Source organism: Microtus ochrogaster, unplaced genomic scaffold (genome assembly GCF_000317375.1).
Source record: "Microtus ochrogaster isolate Prairie Vole_2 unplaced genomic scaffold, MicOch1.0 UNK4, whole genome shotgun sequence".
Lineage (NCBI taxonomy): Eukaryota > Metazoa > Chordata > Mammalia > Rodentia > Cricetidae > Microtus > Microtus ochrogaster.
The window spans coordinates 16075843-16082699 of NW_004949102.1; the positions used below are offsets into that span (position 1 = coordinate 16075843).

The 6857-nt window shown below is 45.2% G+C and overlaps 1 protein-coding gene and 1 pseudogene across 3 annotated transcripts in view; both read right to left on the reverse strand.

Annotated features, from left to right (window-relative positions):
- The window catches only part of Slc37a3 (solute carrier family 37 member 3), a 43625-nt gene that overhangs the window by 31917 nt on the left and 4851 nt on the right, over positions 1-6857 (reverse strand). For all 3 annotated transcript variants that reach the window (XM_005365853.3, XM_026788586.1, XM_026788587.1), the window contains exon 2: positions 6163-6247. The gene's annotated coding sequence lies outside the window, so the exon portion shown is untranslated. The remainder of the gene's footprint in view (positions 1-6162; positions 6248-6857) is intronic.
- LOC101989327 lies at positions 2112-2623 on the reverse strand (annotated as a pseudogene).

The window sequence follows — 6857 nt, forward strand, 5'->3', positions numbered from 1 at the left end:
AAGGGAAGAGGGAGGAGGAGGAGGAGGAGGAGAATTATTATTATTATTATTTAAGGTCATCCCTGATATACAGTAAATTCTAGACCTGCCTGGGAGTACCTAAGAGAAAAAAGAAACAAAGAAAACACTCCTTCTACCTGAACACATTCCACCTCAAAACACTGTAAGAACATAAGAGATAAAAAAGTAAAATGTAGTAATAGGAAAAGCTAGAGCCAACACGATGGCTCAGTCAGTTAGAACACATGCCGCCAAGCCTGATGATCTGAGTTGGATCCCCAAGACCCACACAGAGAGCAGAGAACCAACTCCCTCCTTCAAGTTACCCTCTTACCCCAACACGCGTGCACCATTCCCCACACAGTGTGAGTATGAATGAATCAGTACATTAAAACGCAACAAGTTGAGATTACTACCGCTTTAGCAGTAACAGTTGTATAATTCAGAGCCACATGGATACTTCTGTATATGTATGTATGTATGTATGTATGTATTCACTGAGATATCTGAGACCATGTGGATTTTAACTACTTTATCCTAAGCCATACAGATGAAACCGAGAAGTCTTAATAAGCATATGGGGAAAACAGTTTTAAACAGTCACCTGCTGTTGGCAGACTGCCACTTGAAATGAACACTATTATAGCATTTGGTCCTATGTAATTACAATAATTAAAAAGAACACCGTGCACATACATCCTCCGTAGCCCAGAGACGGCTTCCACTCAGATGGGACCTAGGGGCCCTGAACACAGGGGGTCGCTGCCAAGTCTGGACGTCAGCACATTTTGCTTTCACCATGTCAACACCTTGAACACACACTGGGTATAGCTGCTGTCTTTCAAATCTAGCCAGTTCTGCTACAATTAATAAAGCTCAATTTATTTCTTTATTTTATTTGAGTATTTCCTTCCTTTTCCTTCTTTCTATGTGAGGATGCCACAAAGTTAAGACATTCTTTTTTGCTTTTTTAAAGTGTACTGCGGTTTTGCCTGCATGTGTGTCCGTATGAGGGTGCCACATACCCTAGACCTGGAGTAACAGACAGTTGTGAGCTGCCATGTGGGTGCTGAGATTGAACCCAGGTCCTTTGGAAGAGTGGCCAGAGCTCTTAACTGCTGAGCCATCTCTCCAGCCCACCCTTCTCTTTCTAACCAGGGAGGGTCTAGGTCTTCTAAGCTGGCTTTGGACTCTCTACAGAGTCAAGGATGACTTGTCGTCTTGCTTCAGCCACCCAAGAGTGCTAGGATCACAGGTGTCCGTGACCACAGCCACTTCAGCAGTTCTGGAAATGAAACCCACAGCCTCCTTCATGCTCGGGAAACCCTCTACCAGATGAGCTACATTTAAAAAAAAAAAAAATGGGATGGGGTCTTGCTATGTACCTAGGCTGGCCAGGAACTCAATATGTGGACCAGGTTGGCTTTGAACTCACATATACCTGCCTCTGCCTCCCAAATGCTGTTAATTAAAGACATCCACCATCATGACTGGCTTACTTTTTTTTCCCCTAAAGACACATCCTAGGGGCTGTAGAAATGGCTTAGCCGTTAAGAGCACTAACATCTACCAGGACAGGCTCCAAAGTTACAAACCAAAAAACCAGTTTGTTCCTTCACATGGCACTAGGTAGCTGCTACCACTGAGTTGAAACATTCAGCTAGCCACATGACCGATGGCATCAGTTTGGTATTTGTTCCCTTGTCATAGGTTTAATTGATACGAGACTGGCCCCACCCTTCAGTTCTTCCAACATCCCTTGCGATATGCCTGGCTAAAAACATTACCCTGATGGCAAGCCACATGTCCATGACCATTTCTGAATTCTGCCTACCTGGTCGGACACCAGGGCCTCTTGCTAGAGATTCCCTCTAGTGGCATAGCTACTGTGGTGTTACCCATTCTCTGTTCACCTGGGCTGTCCAAGTGGTGACATTCTCCTAGGGCAGGGGATTCTGTAGGGGGAGAGCCAAGGAGCTTCTGGGCAGACATAGCCTATGAACTTGGGGCTCTGGGCTTGGCTGAAACATAGTTATTGCTTTGTTTCAGGCTGGACACTGCTGGGGCTACTGCTTGACCTGTTTAAATGAGGGACTTACAGACTAGACAGCATGGCTCTTTTCAGTTTATTGCATGAAGGAGTTACACTAGTCCAAGTTAAAAGCGGACCCCAAATGGTTACATTATACAAGCTGTGAAGTTTTTAAACTTGTGACAAGGGACAGGAGGGAAATTCTACTCATTGCAAGGAAATCCTCACTTAAGCTTCAGAGTCACAAGCACTTAAAACCCATGAACCTTCAGCTGATCGTCCTTAGCCAGTCCAATCTCTATTAGGAACTGGCATATGTTCTTGCGCTGGTCACCCTGTAGCTGAATTACTTCTCCATATTCTGGATGCTCAATTACAGTACCATTGCACAAATTTGTTCTTAAACGCCTTCACTAGTTTCTTTTTATCGTAATCATCAGCGATCCCTTGGACAGTGGTAAGGGTCTTCCTACCGTTTCTCTGTTGAATTCTTATATGGATATAATCCTCAGTGCCAGCAGGAAGCAGGTCATCACCCTTACTTGCATCAGCAAAGGGGTAGAAAGAGTGGAGGTTCTGAATAGCGGACATACAAAACGATTCCTTTTCCTCGGTGGAAACGGCCTGCAGAAGGTGGCTGCGGGAGAAGGAGGGGGGCGGAGCATCGGGAAGCAAGGGGGCTCGAGGGGGAGGCAGCTGAATCCTCGGCGGCTAAGTGACTGGGGCCGAGAAACCCTATCTTGAAAAAAAAATTAACATCCACATAGTGGCTCACAGCACTTGGGAGACAGAGACAGGCAGATTTCAGTGAGTTCGAGAGTTCGAGGCCAGCTTGGTCTACAAAGCGAGTTCTGGGACAGCCAAGGCTGTAACACAGAGAAACCCTGTCTCAAAAAATACAAAAAAACCACATAGTGGCTCGATGGCTTACAACCCTCTGTAACTCCAGTTCCAGGGAATCTGATGCCCTCTTCAGACCTCTGCAGGTATTAGGGAGACACACATGCAGACAAAACACTAATCCACATACAAACAAAATTTTAGGCTGGGTGGTGGTGGCACACGCCTTTAATCCCAACACTTAGGAGGCAGAGACAGGTGGATCTCCGTGAGTTGGAGGCCAGCTGGAGTTAGTTACAAGACAGGCTCCAAAGCTACAGAAAAACCCTGTCTCGAAAAAAAAATTAATAATAAGGACACATCTCATTATGTAGTACAGGCTAGCCTCGAACTCACTATATAGTCCAGGCTGGCCTCCAAACTGGAGCGATCTTCTTGCCTTAGCCTCTCAAGTACTAGCATTACAGGTAGGTACCATCACATACCACTTACTAAAGCCAAATTTCTATGTTCTTTAAATCATAGTAACTTGTCATTTAGTATTTTTTCAATGATTACTGAACACATAATTATCGTGTAATAGCTGACAGTGCTAAGAATTAGCTTTCCTTATTATTTATGTGCATATCTACTTATTATTGTATGTGAGAGAGAATTTGAGCATGCATGCTAAGCTATACCTGTGGAGGTCACGGACATCCTTAGAAGCAATTCTCTCCTTTCACCATGGGCTATGGAGAGCTAACACAGGTCAGCAGACTTACAAAGCAGGCACTTTACCTAGTAGCCAGCCCTAGGTTTGCTTATATTTTTTTAAGTCACAAAATACAGTATACATTTGTTGTATACAGCATGTTTTAGAATATGTACACTTTATGGAATAGCTCCATCAAGGGAATTAACAAATGCATTTCCTCACCGGGTATCATCTTCTGCGAAGGGAACACTTAAAATCTACTAGAAACATTGTTAGCATGATATGCAACAGAGATCTTGACCTTAATCCTTCTCTCTGAAGGAAATTTTATATCCTTTGATCAATATCCCTCAAACTTCTACATTGTCACCTTAAAACTAAAATATATACAGTAAAATGTTGCCAGCAGTGGTGCTCCATGCCTTTAATCCCAGCATTAGGGAGGCAGAGGCAGGTGGATTTCTGAGTTTAAGGCTAGCCTGGTCTACAATGACAAGTTCCAAGGCAGCCAGGGATACACAGAGAAATCCTGTCTCAAACAAATAAAAAACCAACAGCAAAAAATTTAAAAAAAGGTCTCTTACACATATACATATTAAAAATAAGGTTTTGGGGCTGGAGAGATAGTTCAGTAGTTAAGAGCATGGACTGTTCTTCCAGAAGCCCCAGTTTCAATTCCCAACACCCATAAGGCAGCTCATAGCTGTCTGTAACTCCAGTTCCAGGGAACCAGGGGACCCGACACCCTCACCCAGACATACATGAAGGCACAACACCAATGCACATAAAATATAAATAAATAACATAATAAGGTCTTGGGCAGGGGCTAGTAGCTCAAACTGGTGGGCCATACCTTTTATCCCAGCACTCAGAAGCGAGGCAGGCAGATCAAGTCCAACCTGGTTTACACAGAGAGCTCCAAGGCAGCCAGGGCTACATAACTAATAGAAAAGAAAAGATCTCAGGAATGGAAACTACAGCAGAGTAGAAGAGGGCTTGCCTGGCATTCAAAGGCCCTGAGCTCAATCCCCTGCAGTGCATCAAAACAAAACAAAATAAAACACAGACCTCTATCATCAATCAGATCCAAACCCACTGCATTTTAAAGCAAGTTCGCAATCACTAAGCAATGTGATTTTTATAATGAGGCCTGGAAGGCTATTAAAAACAGTACTTTTCAAAAAAAAAAGAATACACACACACATATAAATTACATAGTACTTTGGGGGTGAGCAAGATGTCTCAGCAGACAGGGCACTGACTGAACAAGCCTAGTGACCCGAATTCCATTCCTGGAACCCTCATAAAGGTGAAGGAAAGGTGAGCCAACCTCACAAAGCTGTCCTTTGACCTCCACACGCCAAAGCAGATACATACACGTCATGCATATGCACAATAAAGAGTTAATTATAAAGGTGGGAACAGCAAGATGGCTCAGCAGGTAAAGGCACCTTTGAGCAAGATGACCACCTGATTTAATCCTCGAAACACAGCCAAGACAAAAGGGAAGTTGTTTTTTGGCATCAATATATGTACCGTGTGTATGTGTGTGTGTGTGTGTGCGCGCGCGCACGTGCGTGCGCGCATGCTCGGCAAAACAGAACACAAGTGCACTATGACGCTGACACTAGATGGTTTTACCCTGCCACACATCTAGAAACAATGTCGCCCTACATTATGCTGCTTTGGGATACAACATTCCCCTAACTTGTTACATTGTTACTCCTAAAATTCCATTGTAGTTTTCTTTAAACATAGTCTCATTCTGTAGCCCAGGCTGGTCTGGAACCTCCTGCCTCAGCTGTTCTCCCCTGGTGCTGGGTTTATAAGTATGACCCAAAATTTCACTTCTACAGAGATAGCTACAGTCTGTTCCAAACCAAATCCAGTAACCCTTTAAAGGTATTTTGTACTGGGCATAGTGAGCCACTGAGCCAGCCTGGGCTATTACAGAGCAGACACTATCTCAATAAGTAAATAAAACATACACGTTTTTAAGTGAAAATGTTCTGTATTAGTAACATTTGATGAAAATCCACAGTATAATGAAAAAGGGAGGCTGGTAGAAGAGAAACCATACCACAGCAGCCACCCACCCCTAGCCCTCCAGCCCCCATCATCCCCTGGCATGGTCTTCCCCCACTGCCCAGTCCACCCTCCCATCAGGCCTTCTGAAAACACAGAGAGAGTTAACTAATCCCACTTCCTGATAGACACCTTGCTGTCTCTACCGGCAGGTGCTCAAGAAACAAGCATTCCTCTCACAGGCCACCTGCTTCAAAACCCCAAGGGGTCCATGCTCACCCTGCCCCGGGGAGGCTTTCCCACCACTCTGCCGTCCAGCACTGGCCCCCACACTGGACAGCTCCTGTTCAGAGGTCCTTTCCCAGCACCCCCCTTAAATCCCTCTGTAGTCTACGTCTTCTCCACTTATCCTCTCCCCATGTCCCCAAGAAGTCTCACTCCAAGGGTGCAACTCAGGCCTGTCATTAGCTCCCGCAGATGAGTTCGAAACACCCTTGCCTCTGATACTTCAAGCTCCAGCACTCATTTCACCCAAATCAGGTTCCTCCCCTTGCCCCTACTTCCTTACCAGATTAAGTGCGCCATCTCCCCAGTGGGTCTTTTCTTCTCCCAGGCCTGGCCTGCTTCCTTCCCTGTATCCTCACAGCGGAGCTCTGTCAGAGAAAAATCACACAAGCGGGCTGACTTCAGATTCAAACCACAAACCTCAAAGGGCAAGCAACACTGCTGGGCAATCCTCCCACACTTCCCTAACAACCCTGCTTTCTCAACCTCTGAGACAGCGAGCGCTTTCTCCCTTCCCTTTCTAAACTTCCAGGATCTTCCTCTGCTCTGTCGGCCCCCAGTCCTGCGGCTTTAGAGCAAGGCTTCTCAGATTCCCGCCACTAACCCTAACACTCCAGGGTTCCAACTGACTACACGGTATCTCTCCACAGACCTAAAATAGGATCCATTTCCTCCAACTCTAGTCCTCCCCTGGGAGTCCTCCCCTCAGAAATAACACCTGCATCCCTCCTGTGGATGAACGAAGTAAACAGTATTAATTCTTCATTTTCCCCTTTCTTTGAGCTTCCACATTCAGCCCCTTACTAAATGCAGTCCTTTTTACCTCCAAAATATATCCCAACGAACCCCCTGCCACCACCCTAAGATGACCTGCCCTCATCTACCCCCCCTGCCCACTGTAACAGGATTTCACTCCCTAAATATTCACAGCACCCCCAAATGATTCTTCACACATTAGTAAAACTACATTATTTTTTT